Raw genomic sequence first — 14,903 nt, 5'->3', positions numbered from 1 at the left:
CTAGTTATCTCCAGAGCTGATTGAGAGACAAAATATCTGTAACATTCAACAATGAATCTGGGTTTTTCTTGGCGGAAAAAAAAGTTTGTTTTCCTTATGAACATGAATACAACATTTGCTATGCAATTTTATTTTTGGCTGTGCTGGGTCTTTGCTGCTGTGAGGGTTTTTCTCTAGTTGTGGTGAATGGGGGCTACTCTAGTTGAGGTGCACGGGCTTCTCACTGTGGTGGCTTATCTTGTTGCAGAGCAATGAGCTGTAGGTCCCGCCGGCTTCAGTAGTTGTGGCTCATGGGCTCTAGAGCACAGGCTCGATAGTTGTGGTACACAGGCTTAGTTGCTCCCCAGCATGTGGGATCTCCCTGGATCAGGGATCAAACCAGTGTCTCCTGCATTGGCAGGCGGATTCTTTACGACTGAGCCACCAGGGAAGCTCCTGAAATTTTCTTTGTAGGGAGAGTCCCTTGGAGGGCTTCTACCCTAACTTACTAGGCTGATTGTTGAGTTTGGGGTTGCAAATTAAAGGCTGAAGTAGAATTTACTTTTATGGTATAGAAAAGATGATGGGAAGATGCTGAGGAAAGTCTTAGGGAAGAGTAAGCTGGAACTAGAAAGCTGGTATTAGGTTCTTGCAGTGGTTGACAGATTTCATCGAATGAGGAGTTAGATGCTACCTATCCAAAGGGGGAAAAATATTGATGGAAAAAATAATATTAAAAGTAATTTTATTAGGTCTTGTCATTTATATTTCATCTTTCCTTTTCATTTTTGTAAAGTTGGCATAAAGGGGGGCTTCAAGTGTTTGTTACTTAACTTCTGGAATGTGTATCTCCATATAAAACTACTAAAATTAAAATATTCATTGTGAACGTCCTAGATTTTTCTTAAGTTCCACTAACAGTGCATTTAAAGTAGGTCCAACCTAACGGACCGGAGAAGGCACTGGCGACCCACTCCAGTACTCTTGCCTGGAAACTCTCATGGACGGAGGAGCCTGGTGGGCTGCAGTCCATGGGGTTGCGAAGTCGGACACGACTGAGCGACTTCACTTTCACTTTTCACTTTCATGCACTGGAGAAGGAAATGGCAACCCACTCCAGTGTTCTTGCCTGGAGAATCCCAGGGACGGGAGAGCCTGGTGGGCTGCTGTCTATGGGGTCGCACAGAGTCGGACACGACTGACGTAACTTAGCAGCAGCAGCAGCAACCTAACGGACAAACGTACCTGGCTTAAGTGTTGTTTCTGGGAGTGTGTCATTAACAGTAGTTGCTTTCCCTAGCGTATTGGTTTTTGTAGATCCCGAACACCTAAAATCTGTCAAAACCCACCATAAACCGTTTCCTTTGCTAAGAGAATTTTAAAGTACTCTTGCCCCAAGTAAGTGAACTTTAAAAGTAGACATTTCTGTTGCATCCTTGGGATACATCCAAAGCCAAACGGGAGAAGTTCAAGTGCTGCCCATCCGGGGAGGAAGAGGGGCTGCTTACTCACTCGTGGCCGGGCTCAGGTTGTCTGCTTGGCTCCAACTGCTAATGGGGACTCCACCCACCTTCACCAGCGCTCGGAGAACCTGGTCCCTGCAGACGACGACTTCATCTTCAGGGTGCTTTAAGATGAGGAAATCACCGAGGATTTCTTTTCCCTTAACGTATTTCCACCTCTCCCTCCGTCTCAAGATCGTTTTTGGATTCTGTCTGGACAGGACTTTAAAGGAGAGGCCACCCTTCTCCTACCGGTCTCTTCCTGCCCGGACGTTATTGCCGGTAGGGTCAGAACGAGGCGGGCAGCGGATGCTGGAGAACAAAGTCGCCGCGTGCGCATGCGCGCACCTGCAACTCGCAAGCTCCAAGCAATTTGATTGCACGGTGCCGGAAGCTTCTCCGCCGGCGCCGCGCGCGGTGTGAGGCTCCAGATCCTGCAAGCGCAGCTGCGCTAACGCGGCCCGGCCGTTGAGGACGGGCATGGAAGAGGGAGATTTTGACCAGTGGAGCCAGAAAAGTTTCAGTTCCGTTCAGTTCAGTTCAGTCGCTCAGTCGAGTCTGACTCTTTGCGACCCCATGAATTGCAGCACACCATGCCTCCCCATCCATCACCAACTCCCGGAGTTCACTCAAACTCATGTCCATTGAGTCGCGGTGATGCCATCCAACCATCTAATCCTCTGTCGTCCCCTTTTTCTCCTGCCCTCAATCTTTCCCAGCATCAGGGTCTTTTCTAATGAGTCAGCTCTTCGGATCAGGTGTGGCCAAAGTTATTGGAGTTTCAGCTTCAACATCAGTCCTTCCAATGAACACCCAGGACTTATTTACTTTAGGATGGACTTGTTGGATCTCCTTGCAGTCCAAGGGACCCTCAAGAGTCTTCTCCAACACCACAGTTCAAAAGCATCAATTCTTCGGTGCTCAGCCTTCTTTATGGTCCAACTCTCACATCCATATGTGACTACTGGAAAAACCATAGGTTTGACTAGAGGGACCTTTGTTGGCAAAGTAATGTCTCTGCTTTTTAATATGCTGTGTAGGTTTGTCATAGCTTTTCTTTTAAGGAGCAAGCGTCTTTTAATTTCATGGTTGCAGTCACCATCTGCAGTGATTTTGGAGCCCCCCAAAATAAAGTCTGTCACTGTTTCCACTGTTTCCCCATCTGTTTGCCATGAAGTGATGGGACCAGATGCCATGATCTTAGTTTTCTGAATGTTGAGCTTTAAGCCAACTTTTTCACTCTCCTCTTTCACTTTCATCAAGAGACTCTCTAGTTCTTCGCTTTCTGCCATAAGGGTGCTGTCATCTGCATATCTGAGGTTACTGATATTTCTCCTAGCAATCCTGATTCCAGTTTGTGCTTCATTGTGCTTCCAGTCCAGCATTTCTCATGATGTACTCTGCATATAAGTTAAATAAGCATGGTGACAATACACAGCCGTGACCTATTCCTTTCTTGATTTGGAACCAGTCTCTTGTTCCATGTCCCATTCAAACTGTTGCTTCTTGACTTTTATACAGGTTTCTCACAAGGCAGGTCAGGTGATCTGGTAGTCCCATCTCTTGAAGAATTTTCCACAGTTTGTTGTGATCCACATAGTCAAAGGCTTTGGCATAGTCAATAAAGCAGAAATAGATGGTTTTTTTTTGGAACTCTCTTGCTTTTTAGATGATCCAATGGATGTTGGCAATTTGACCTCTGGTTCCTCTGCCTTTTCTAAAACCAGCTTGAACATCTGAAAGTTCACAGTTTACATATTGTTGAAGCCTGGCTTGGAGAATTTGAGCATTACTTTGCTAGTGTGTGAGATGAGTGCAATTGTGTGATAGTTTGAACTTCTTTGGCATTGTCTTTCTTTGGGATTGGAATGAAAACTGACCTTTTCCAGTCCTGTGGCCACTGCTGAGTTTTCCAAATTTGCTGGCATATTGAGTGCAGCACTTTCACAGCCTCATCTTTTAGGATTTGAAATCGCTCAACTGGAATTCCATCACCTCCACTAGCTTTGTTTGTAGTGATGCTTCCTAAGGCCCACTTGACTTCTCATTCCAGGATGTCTGGCTAGGTGAGTGATCACACCATCGTGATTATCTGGGTCGTGAAGCTCTTTTTTGTACAGTTCTTCTGTGTATTCTTGCCACCTCTTCTTAGTGTCTTCTGCTTCTGTTAGGTCCATACTGTTTCTGTCTTTTATCGAGCCCATCTTTGCATGAAATGTTCCTTTGGTATCTCTGATTTTCTTGAAGAGATCTCTAGTCTTTCCCATTCCATTGTTTCCCTCTATTTCTTTGCACTGATCACTGAGGAAGGCTTTCTTGTCTCTCCTTGCTGTTCTTTGGAACTCTGCACTCAAATGGGTATATCCTTCCTTTTCTCCTTTGCCTTTCAATTCTTTTCTTTTCATAGCTGTTTGTAAGGCCTCCTTAGACAACCATTTTCCCTTTTTGCATTTCTTTTTCTTGGGGATGGTCTTGATCACTGCTTCCTGTATAATGTCATGAACCTCCGTCCATAGTTCTTCAGGCATTCTATCGGATCCAGTCCCTTAAATCTATTTCTCACTCCCACTGTATAGTCATAAGGGATTTGATTTAGGTCATACCTGAATGGTTTGGTGGTTTTCCCCACTTTCTTCAAGTCTGAATTTGGCAATAAGGAGTTCATGATTTGAGCCACAGTCAGCTCCCGGTCTTGTTTTTGCTGACTGTAGAGCTTCTCCATCTTTGGCTGAAAAGAATATAGTCAATCTGATTTCGGTATTGACCATCTGGTGATGTCCGTGTGTAGAGTCTTCTCTTGTGTTGTTGGAAGAGGGTGTTTGCTATGAGCAGTGCATTCTCTTGGCAAAACTGTTAGCCTTTGCCCTGCTTCATTCTGTACCCCAAGGCTAAATTTGCCCGTTACTGCAGGTATTTCTTGACTTCTTACTTTTGCATTCCAGTCCCCTGTAATGAAAAGGACATCTTTTTTGGGGTGTTAGTTCTAGAAGGTCTTGTAGGTCTTCATAGAATCATTCAACTTCAGCTTCTTCATCATTATTGGTCAGGGCATAGACTTGGATTACTGTGATATTGAATGGTTTGCCTTGGAAACAAACAGCATTCTGTCATTTTTGAGATTGCATCCAAATACTGCATCTTGGACTCTTTTGTTGACTATGATGGCTACTCCATTTCTTTTAAGGGATGCTTGCCCACAGTAGGAGATAAAATGGTATCTGAGTTAAATTCACCCATTCAAGTACATTTTAGTTCACTGATTCCTAAAATGTCGATGTTCACTCTTGCCATCTCCTGTTTGACCACTTCCAATTTACCTTGATTCACAGACCTGACATTCTGGGTTCCTATGCAATATTGCTCTTTACAGCATCAGACCTTGCTTCTATCACAAGTCACATCCATAACTGGGTGTTGTTTTTGCTTTGGTTCCATCTCTTCATTCTTTCTGGAGTTAGTTCTCCACTGATCTCCAGTAACATATTGGGCATCTACCAACCTGGGGAGTTCATCTTTCAGTGTCCTATCTTTTTGCCTTTTCATGCTGTTCATGGGGTTCTCAAGGCAAGAATATTGAAGAGGTTTGCCATTCCCTTCTCCAGCGGACCACATTTTGTCAGAACTCTCCACCATGACCTGTCCATCTTGGGTGGCCCTACGTGGCATGGCTCATAGTTTCACTGAGTTAGACAAGGCTGTGGTCCATGTGATCAGATTGGTTAGTTTTCTGTGATGGTGGTTTTCAGTCTGTCTGCCCTCTGATGGAGGATAAGCAGCTTATGGAAGCTTCTTGATGGGAGAGACTGACTGAGGGGAAACCTTGTCTTGTTCTGATGGCCAGGGCTATGCTCAGTAAATCTTTAATCCGATTTTCTGTTGAAGGGCAGGACTATGTTCCCTCCCAGTTATTTGACCTGAGGCCAAACTATGGTGGAGGTAATGAAGATAATGATGACCTCCTTCAGAAGGTCCCATGGATACACTACTGCACTCAGTGCCCCTGACCCTGCAGCAGGCCACCACCGTCCCACACCTCCACCAGAGACTCCTGGACACTCACGGGCAAGTCTGCATCAGTCTCTTATGGGGTCACTACTCCTTTCTCCTGGGTCCTGGTGTGCACAAGGTTCTTTTTGTGCCCTCCCAGAGTCTGTTTCCCCAGTCCTGTGTAAGTTCTGGAGGCTCTGGGGTGGGTTAATGGTGACCTCCTCCAAGAGGGCTTATGCCATACCCAGGTCTACTGCACCCAGAGCCCCTGACCCTGCAGCAGTCCACTGCTGACCCATACCTCCTCAGGAGACACCCAAACACAGTTCTGTCTCAATCTCGATTGGGTCTCTGGGTCCTGGTGCACAAAAGGTATATTTGAGCCCTCTGAGCATCTCTGGCAGGTATGGGGTTTGATTCTAAAGGCGATTTCACCCCTCCTACCATCTTGCTGGGGCTTCTCCTTTGCCCTTTTGATGACAAGAGGGAAGGAACCAATTTCATGTTGCAGCTAAGTGTTTTATAGCTTACACAGTCCCTTCTGTGTAAGTCTTCTATCTTGTAGGTTAGGTAGGATATAATTCTAATCCAGGAAAGAAATCAGAATCAGAATCAAAATTAGAAGAAAGAGGGGGGAAAAGACAGAATCAAGATAGAAATAGTGGAGAGATAAATTTTGGAGTTGGTCGTCTGAGCCTTTAAAATTTTTTTTTCCTGAAAGAGTAAAGGTCAGTGTTATGATCATTATAATAATAGTATATGTCTGCTTTTTGAGGTTGTTGTTCAGTCATTCAGTCATGTCTGATTCTTTGCAACCCCATGGACTGTAGCAGGCCAGGCTTCTTTGTCCTTCATTATCTCCCTGAGTTTGCTCAAACTTGTGTCCATTGAGTCAGTGATGCCATCCAACCATCTCATCCTCTATTGCCCCACCTTTCCTCTTGCCCTCAATCTTTTCCAGCATCAGGATCTTTTCCAGTGAGTCAGCTCTTTGCATCAGATGGCCAAAGTATTGAAGCTTCAGCTTCAGCATCAGTCCTTCCAAAGAATATTCAGGGTTGATTTCCTTTAGGATTGACTGGTTTGATCTCCTTGCAGTCCAAAGGACTCTCAAGAGTCTTTTCTGAAATTAATAGGCTTTGATTTATTAGCTGTGTGAGAAGTAGATGATTTTATTTTTCTTTCATTTTTAAATTTATTTATTTATTTTTGTCCATACCAACTGGCATGTTGGGTCTTAGTTCCCCGATCAGAAGTCTAACCCACACCCCCTGCATTGGAAGCGTGGCATTTTAACCTCTGGACCACCAGGGAAATCCCAAGAGTAGACTATTTAAAAGAAATATTGATCATTAAAATATTAGCATTGTGATCTTTTAGTGAAGTTCAAATAGTATAGAGGTTTCTTTCTTCAGTTGTCCTTGGGGAAATTAAACTGACGAAAGGAACTTGGGGAGATCCTCACATGTCGGGATTTAGGACTTTTTGAAAGACAGGAGCTGTGACCTGTAATTATGCTTCTTCTGCTGAGAAGCTAAGCTAGTTCCAGGCTGAGTCATAAACAAGGAAAACAATCATTACCTTGACACTGAAGAGCTTTGGCTGCCCTCTGCCCAACACCCAAGACACGCATATGCTCTGGCCGACATGTTTTCAGTTACCACCTACATCAACTAGATCAACATTTGTCCCCACATCTCTTTCTAAACTACAGACCTATACTTTCAACTCACAACTCCTAATCCACAAGTCGATGCCTCACATGTGTCTCAGAGTCACATATGTTAAAACTCAACATACCAGCCGATCCCTGTCAGCATCACACACTACCCTCTGCCTCAACACTATGGTCAGACCCAGGTACAGCATGTTACATATGTCCCATATTTCAACTGATCACTAAAACAATTCCCAGACCTCTTCCCTTCCCTGCCTGGTACATTTACCCTCACCACCATCCAGCCTGTTGCCCATCTTGCTATCCTTTTTGGATAAACTCTCTCATCCTCCCAGCATAGAAATTTATTTCCAGTATAATTAACAAACAGTGCTTAAATTTATTGGATTCTCTACAGACTCACCTCTGCTTCATTACTATGCCCTTCCTCTATCACCTCTTACCTCTATTAGTATAATTAGATCAAAAAATGCCCTCCCTACAGCTAGTCTAGTCTATTCAATCCCTTTGCCACACTGCGTTCTGATTGACCGTTCCATGGCATAAATCTGGACATTCCGCATCATCCAAGACAGTAGCCAAGCAACAATAGTCCCTCCTCCCTTGATCATTAGGGCCCTGGAGACTGTGGGAGGCACTGGGAAATGAACTGCAATAGAATCAGCCTCTGGAGATAGTGGGTTCTGGGCTTATGTTGACTTTGAAATATTTACATATTGGAGAAGCACAAGTCTCTGACAGGGCTTGGAAATTAGGAAGCAAGGATAAAAATGAGTCACTGTGCTGGTACACCTGACCTTCTGGTTTTTCACTTTCACTGAGTCAGTTTCCTCGCAGCAGGAGTAAAGGCCACCAAAAGGCCCCTCTAATACGTTCTCTGGAGGAAACATTCTGAAACTTGGTCTTACATGAATTCTCAGTGATCAAGATTCAGAGGTTGTCTTAGGAGCACATAGGTCTTCCTACAGGGGTAATTTTAGGTTCCTCGGGGGAGAACTTTTATCCTTTGGGGGAGCTTCCATCCCAGACCAAGCTCCAGAAACAGTAGGCTGCTTAATATGCTGGAATCTGTGTGATCACTGATTCCAGGGGTGGACAGGTGGCTCCATTTCTTTGAAGAATCCTGGTAGATGAAGTCCCAGGGCCCGCTGGGGTTGTGGGAGAATGAGTCTCATGAAGTACTGGATGTGTTATGACCTATAGAAGAACACTTTAAGAAGACCAGTGCTTCAGTAGGAAGAATCTTATCTCCCACACGAGTGACCCAGGTTTGATTGCAGGCCAAAACAATTTTTTGTATTTTTTTCCACCACAGTGGCTTCATTTACTACCTCTATTAAGTCTTTATTGCAAAGGCAATTCTCATCTATGCCAAGATCCAACAGGTAGGAGCAACACAGTCAGCTGAGGAAAGGGAGGGAAAGAATAAATGGTCAGTGTTTGGGGAAAGAAATGACTGAACACTGTGCCTTGGGACTGGGATAGGTCTGTCATCATGGAAAGGTAAATGTCTGGTGTGAGTTACACAGCTATTCCTATGGGGTGCATCTTCCAAGGCAGGAAATGAGTTCTGGTGTGTTGCTGGGACATGTAACATTTAGAGCTAAAATCCTTGCCACACTCTGTGTATCACCTCTGACACCATGACATCACCTACTACCAAATGAGTGGCCTAGAATATGAAGAATACTTTTACTGTGTATTCTCTCTTTGGAAGCTAGCTTTGGAAGATCAGAAGACTTCTCTCCCTTGTCATACCTATAATATTCTGATTTTCTCTTGTCATGATGCATGTAAATGTACCCCTAAGAGATTTCAGGAATATAGAGGAGGTCTCATCCTATCCTTTAGGTTGCCATTGCATAAACTTTTCTTGAACATCCTATATATTACATTGGACCAGAAAGATGAGGAAGCTGGTCAATAAAGACATTTCTCTCAACAGGTCACTGCACAGGTCATGGCTCAGTTGGTAAAGAATCTGCCTGCAATGCAGGAGACCTGTGTTCAGTTCCTGGGTTGGGAAGATGCACTGGAGAAGGGAACAGGTACCCACTTCAGTATTCTGGCCTGGAAAATTCCGTGGACAGAGGAGCCTGGTGGGCTACAGTCCATGGGGTCGCAGAGTCAGACACAACTGAGGGACTTTCATACAGGTCACCACAACATCTCAAATGGTTAAAATTGTACATTAATTTTTGGAATCTACTATCTGAGAAGTCAATTGTTCATTTTGAATGCTAATTATTTACCTTTTCTAACTGTCTATCAGACAATTACAGATAACAGAGGAGTATTCAGAACTTCCAGCTAATTATTAGGTGGGTACAACAAATACAGAACAAAAGCTGTTTAGAATGAGAGAGAAACTGAAGTGTGGGAGAAGCTCTAGAAAGTGCTAAAGGCAGTCAAAACCCAATCAGCTTTCATTGATAACCACTCAGTTAATGGCAAAACTCCCTGATTTACCACATGGCCACTCCTCACAGATGAGTCTACATCAAGTGATAATGTGGACAGTTCATCTGCCAAAACAGAAAACGTGTCCTCCTTATCTCTAATCTGTCTAAATCTGCCAGCTCAGAAGGCTGAAAGTGCAAGAGAGAAAGACCTCTGCTTCTTTGATACATGTACAAGAAACACAGGATGGGAAAATGGGCATCATCAGTCTTGGTGTTCAGAAAAGACACAATTAAGAAGGAAGAAGGGATAATGTTTGAAGTTCAGTGGAGTGGCAGAAGACTGTTGTGTTGCTGTGTCCTGTGCTCAGGCGTGCCTGACTCTTTGCAACCCTTTGGACTGTAGCCCTCCAGGCTCCTCTGTCCATGGAATTTTCCAGGCAAGAATACTGGAGTGGGTTGCCATTCCTTCTCTAGGGGATCTTCCCAACCCAGGGATCGAATTTGCATCTCCTGCATTGCAGGCGTATTCTTTAAGACTATTCTGGTCCAAATACCTTCTGCTGATGGCCCAGTGATAAGTAAAGCAGTTGGCATCAGAGAAGCCACATAAACGACTATTTGATTCACTATGGGCAGCAGAGACAAAAGAGCAGCTGAAAGCTGGGCAAGAGCAGGCAATGAGTTTGGCACCACCATCCATCTATTCATCTGCATGCCAGAGACAGTGTCATCCTGGGTTGATTTTTTTTTTTTTTTCCTACAGTCTCCCCTGACTCTGTGGCCAGGCTTAGATCACAAAATGGTTTAGGCCATAAATGGCTTCTCTTATGTCAAAAAAGCTATGCCTGGTTTTCTTTTTCCAGGCACCTCCCTACCCTATCTGCTTACTCTGTGAAGTTTTGCAACAGATATTGGTTCCTGGGACATGGAGTTTAAAAGCCAGCATGGCTCTACTGTATCTTGTTGCCTTACACCTCACACCAGCTGTCCAAGACTAGAAAGTGAGGGGCAGAGAACCAGGATAATATATCTTGGGTGACAGTGCTGACTGCTACAAGGACTATTCCCACAGAAGAATGATGCCTGAGGTTGGCTTGCAAGGAAGCTGTAGTTCTTATCTTTTATCTTTCTGAGTAGACTGATGCCATATGTGGCCTATGAAAGCCTTAGGGTTCTGAATGTTTAGTTGCAGCTAAGAACTAGCTAAGAAGGACTGATTCTGAAGCTGAAGCTCCAATATTTTGGCCACCTGATGCAAAGAGCGACTCATTAGAAAAATCCCTGATACTGGGGAAAATTGAAGGCAGGAGGAGAAGGGGACAACAGAGGACAAAGATGGTTGGATGGCATCACCAACTCAATGGACATGAGTTTGAGCAAGCTCTGGGAGATGGTGAAGGACAGGGAAGCCTGGCGTGCTGCAGTCCATGGAGTCTCAAAGATTCTGACATGACTGAGCCACTGAACAGCAGCTTTCCTGGTGGCTCAGCAGTAAAGAATCTGCCTATTATGCAGGAGACACAGGTTCAATCTCTGGGTCTGGAAGATCCCCTGGGGAAAGAAATGGCAACCCACTCCAGTATTTTTGCCTGGGAAAATCCATGGACAGAGGAGCCTAGGGAGCTACAGTCCATAGGGTTGCAAGAGTCGAACACAACTTAGCAACTAAACCATCAGCACTACCAAGAAAACTCCCTAAATGAGCAAAATTCTTCCAAATTTTCAATGAAGACAAATTTTTATTGAGGTATAATAGACATACAACATTATATTAGTTTCAGGTGTCCAACATAATGACTCAATATTTGCATATGTTGCATTATGATCACTGCAATGCCTAGTTAACATTAATCACATAATTTTTTTCTTGTGATGAGAACCTTTAAGATTTACTCTCTTAGCAACTTTCAAATATGCAATACAGTACAATTAACTATAATTGCCATGAAAGTGAAAGCTGCTCAGTCATGTCCAACTCTTTGTGAGCCAGGCCAGAATTCTCCAAGCCAGAATACTGGAGTGGGTAGCCTTTCCCTTCTCCAGGGGATCTTCCAGAACCCAGATCTCCTGCACTGCAGGCAGATTCTTTACCAGCTGAGCCACAAGGGCAGCCCAAGAATACTGGAGTGGGTAGCCTATCCCTTCTCCAGTGGATCTTCCCAACCCAGGAATTGAACTGGGGTCTCCTGCATTGCAGGTGGATTCTTTACCAACTGCGATATGAGGGAAGCCTCATGGTTGCCATACTGCACGTTATATCCCAATGGCGTGTTTTATAATTGGAAATCTGTGCCTTTTGACCTCCTTCACCCATTCTGTTCACCACTCACTACCCACCTCTGGTGACCACCAATCTGTTCTCTGTAACTGTAAGCCCCCCTCTTTTTCTTTTAAGGTTTTATGTAAAAACCCAAACAAACTTTTTGGCCAGTCCAATACATAGAAGTGAGATCACATGGTATTTATCTTTCTCCATCAGACTTATTTCACTTAGCATAATGTCCACAAGGTCCATCCATGTTGTTGCAGATGGCAAGATTTCATATCTTTTTATGGCTGAATAATATTCCTCTGTGTATGTGTGTATGCTGAATTTTCTTTATCCATTAATTTCTTGATGGACAATTATAGTTTCCACATCCTATTATAAATAATGCTGCAGTGAACATGGGAATGCATGTAGTTTTTTGAGTTAGTATTTTCAGATTTTTCAATTGTTTCATAAACAATATAGACATAACTGCTTTACAGTCTCTATGATAACTCCAATATCTCTAATATTTCAAGGGTTAGTTTCTAAAAGTCTATCTTAGGACCCAAGAAACCTAATCTCTGGCATTTCTATCATAAAGCCTGTTCAGTAAGTCGTGCATTATTTAACATTGCATCTGGAAATGGTTACCATTCCTATTTGGATGGTTATCTCATTTCCTGCTTCAAAATATCTAGAAAGTATGGCTTAGGAACACATTCTCAATTTTTAGGTGAAAAGTAGTCTTTGAAGACATCAAACACAATAAAATACTCCCTTAAATGACAGTGAAGTATATGGATTGGGAACCAGGAAAGGAAGAGTGTTCTCTTAGGAGGTAGCAACATTGATAGAGGAGTTGAAACGCCACCTACCCCTCATGTCCTACGTAGGAGGGAAGTTCTTGCCTTATCTAACCAGTAGATGGAGCTACCAAGATGAAAAATAAATTTTGGTCTGGTTCAATTCTTTTCTGACCCAGGTGCTCCTGAAAATATGAAAACATTTCACTCTTTTTTCGTTTTTTGTGTTTCAATATTGATGGTTTCTTTTGATTTGTCATTAAGTCCACTTTTAAGTCAAAATCTTTCAATATTGGCAGTTTCATATGGCTCAACATAATAGACTAACCTAATGAAAAAAGTTCAAATTTGCTTATACACTGCTTTATATATATATATATTTCAAACTTTTCCAATTTACTTCCATTGACACAGCGTAAAAGTATCCTTTTTCTTTCATTCTTTCCAACTTGATATCATCAGTAATTTTTACAAACGTGAAGAGGAGGTTGTGGGAACTCCTATTTCACAGCTGGTCAGTCAGAAGCACAGGTGAAGTGGGGGGCAGTCTTGTGGGACTGAGCCCTGGCCATGTGGGGTCTACACTTTGAGTAGTTAGTATCAGAATTGCTTATTGCGGCGGTAGGGGGCGGAATTCATACATCTGGTATCCGAAGTGTCATGAGTAGGGGAAATAATTTTTTTCTTTTAGTATGTATGAAAGAAAAAGCACCCTTAAACTCACTTACCTTAGGGAAGAAGGAGAATGCCACAAATCTGATGCTGGAAATGGCCTTTCCCCACGTGAGTTTTCTGAACTGAACGAACTGCCGTCTGTTTGAGCTAGGATAAAATATTCCTAACCAAAACAGGGAGAATAATGATATGATCCCAGGAAGTCCTTGCACTCCTAGGCCTCTAATCTCATCTATTTCATTTGGTTTCATAGTTCATAGTTCTTGAAACTGTAGAGACAGAACTGAAGGCTGGGCCATGTTTGGGGCAGTGATGTCTCTATGGTTAAACTAAAGCTTGGAAATAGAAGTGAGATCTAGCGGATTGAGTGTAAAGGGGAAGAATATGGCTGTAACTAAGAACCACCTCAATCCTCCCTGAGTTAGCATTTGTCATCCTCTTACTTAAACTGCTCCTAAGAATTTTTTACAGATGTAAATTCTCCTAATGCCTCTTGTGAGCATCATGACATACATTCATCATTAAATATTAGAGACTACTCTCTGCCTTAGTTAAAATGATTGCTCTTTTTTACATGAATTCAAACTTACATCCTCAAATTTTGGAAATTATAGATGCTTACTAGAAAAAAAGTATTTCATCCTTCCAGGTTATGAATTTCTTTCATTCCTTTTCTGTAACAATACTTCTTCCCCCATATCTTCCTGGTCAGTAAAACACATTCACTCATTTTCAAAGCAGCAGCTGTTTTGCTAGAAAGCAGGAACTGTAAGGGATGAAGAAGGTACTGTTATAATCTACTGGTAAGAATGCAAAGGAAATCAAACTGCCTGGTTTTGAATCCTGCCTCTACTTTTTATAACCTTGGTCAAGTTACCAAATTCCTCTCTGGCTAGTTTTGCTTATAAAATGGAGAGAACAGTGTGTCTACTCATAGTTTACAGTGAGGATTAAATGAGAAAATACATATCGAGCATGTTTTCCTGGCATATAATAAGCACTCTACAGCTACATGAAATGATGATGATAACAGACAACCTAACAATCTTTCCAAAGTTGGGGTTTGGGGGGTGGAATTACATTTTGTTTGGCAGAGCAATGCTGATTCTAGGACTGCACCTATGGGAATAACAAGTTGACTATTTAAAGATAAGATTATTCATTGCAGTGCTGGTCATAACAGTAAAACATTAGAAATAACATTTATGAAGAGACGTTAGTGAAATAAAGTATGGTACAGCTACACAATGGAAAACTTTGGAGACAAAATAGTATAATAGTTTGGAATACAGACTTCGAGAGTAAACTGGAGTGAGCTGAGGCTTCTCCCATCTCTCCCAGAACATCTTGAGTTATTCTTAGACCTTTCTTTCTTGCTTTTCATTCTATAAGTCAGCTATAGAGCTATAATAATTTCAAAATCTCAGTGGCATAAAACAGTAAGCATTTATTTCTCACTAGAAGTTTGCAGGGCAGATGGAGCAGCTCTACTTCAGGGCTAGGATAGCTCCACCTCACAACAGAGCTAGTTAGCCAGAATACATTCTTATCATGACAATCACAGAAGTATAAGAGGATGAGAGACAATACGTGAAGCTTCCTAAGGCCTAGGTTCAGAATGAACAC

The 14,903-nt window shown here is 42.8% G+C and overlaps 1 protein-coding gene across 1 annotated transcript in view; it reads right to left on the bottom strand.

Annotated features, from left to right (window-relative positions):
- LOC133242144 (myomegalin-like) overlaps positions 1-14,903 on the bottom strand; it is a 65,303-nt gene that overhangs the window by 28,884 nt on the left and 21,516 nt on the right. The window lies entirely within an intron of this gene.

The sequence above is a fragment of the Bos javanicus genome, chromosome 3 (genome assembly GCF_032452875.1).
Source record: "Bos javanicus breed banteng chromosome 3, ARS-OSU_banteng_1.0, whole genome shotgun sequence".
Taxonomy (NCBI): Eukaryota; Metazoa; Chordata; class Mammalia; order Artiodactyla; family Bovidae; genus Bos; species Bos javanicus.
Note: the sequence above shows the minus strand (reverse complement) of the source record. Positions and strands in the feature narration are given on the sequence as shown.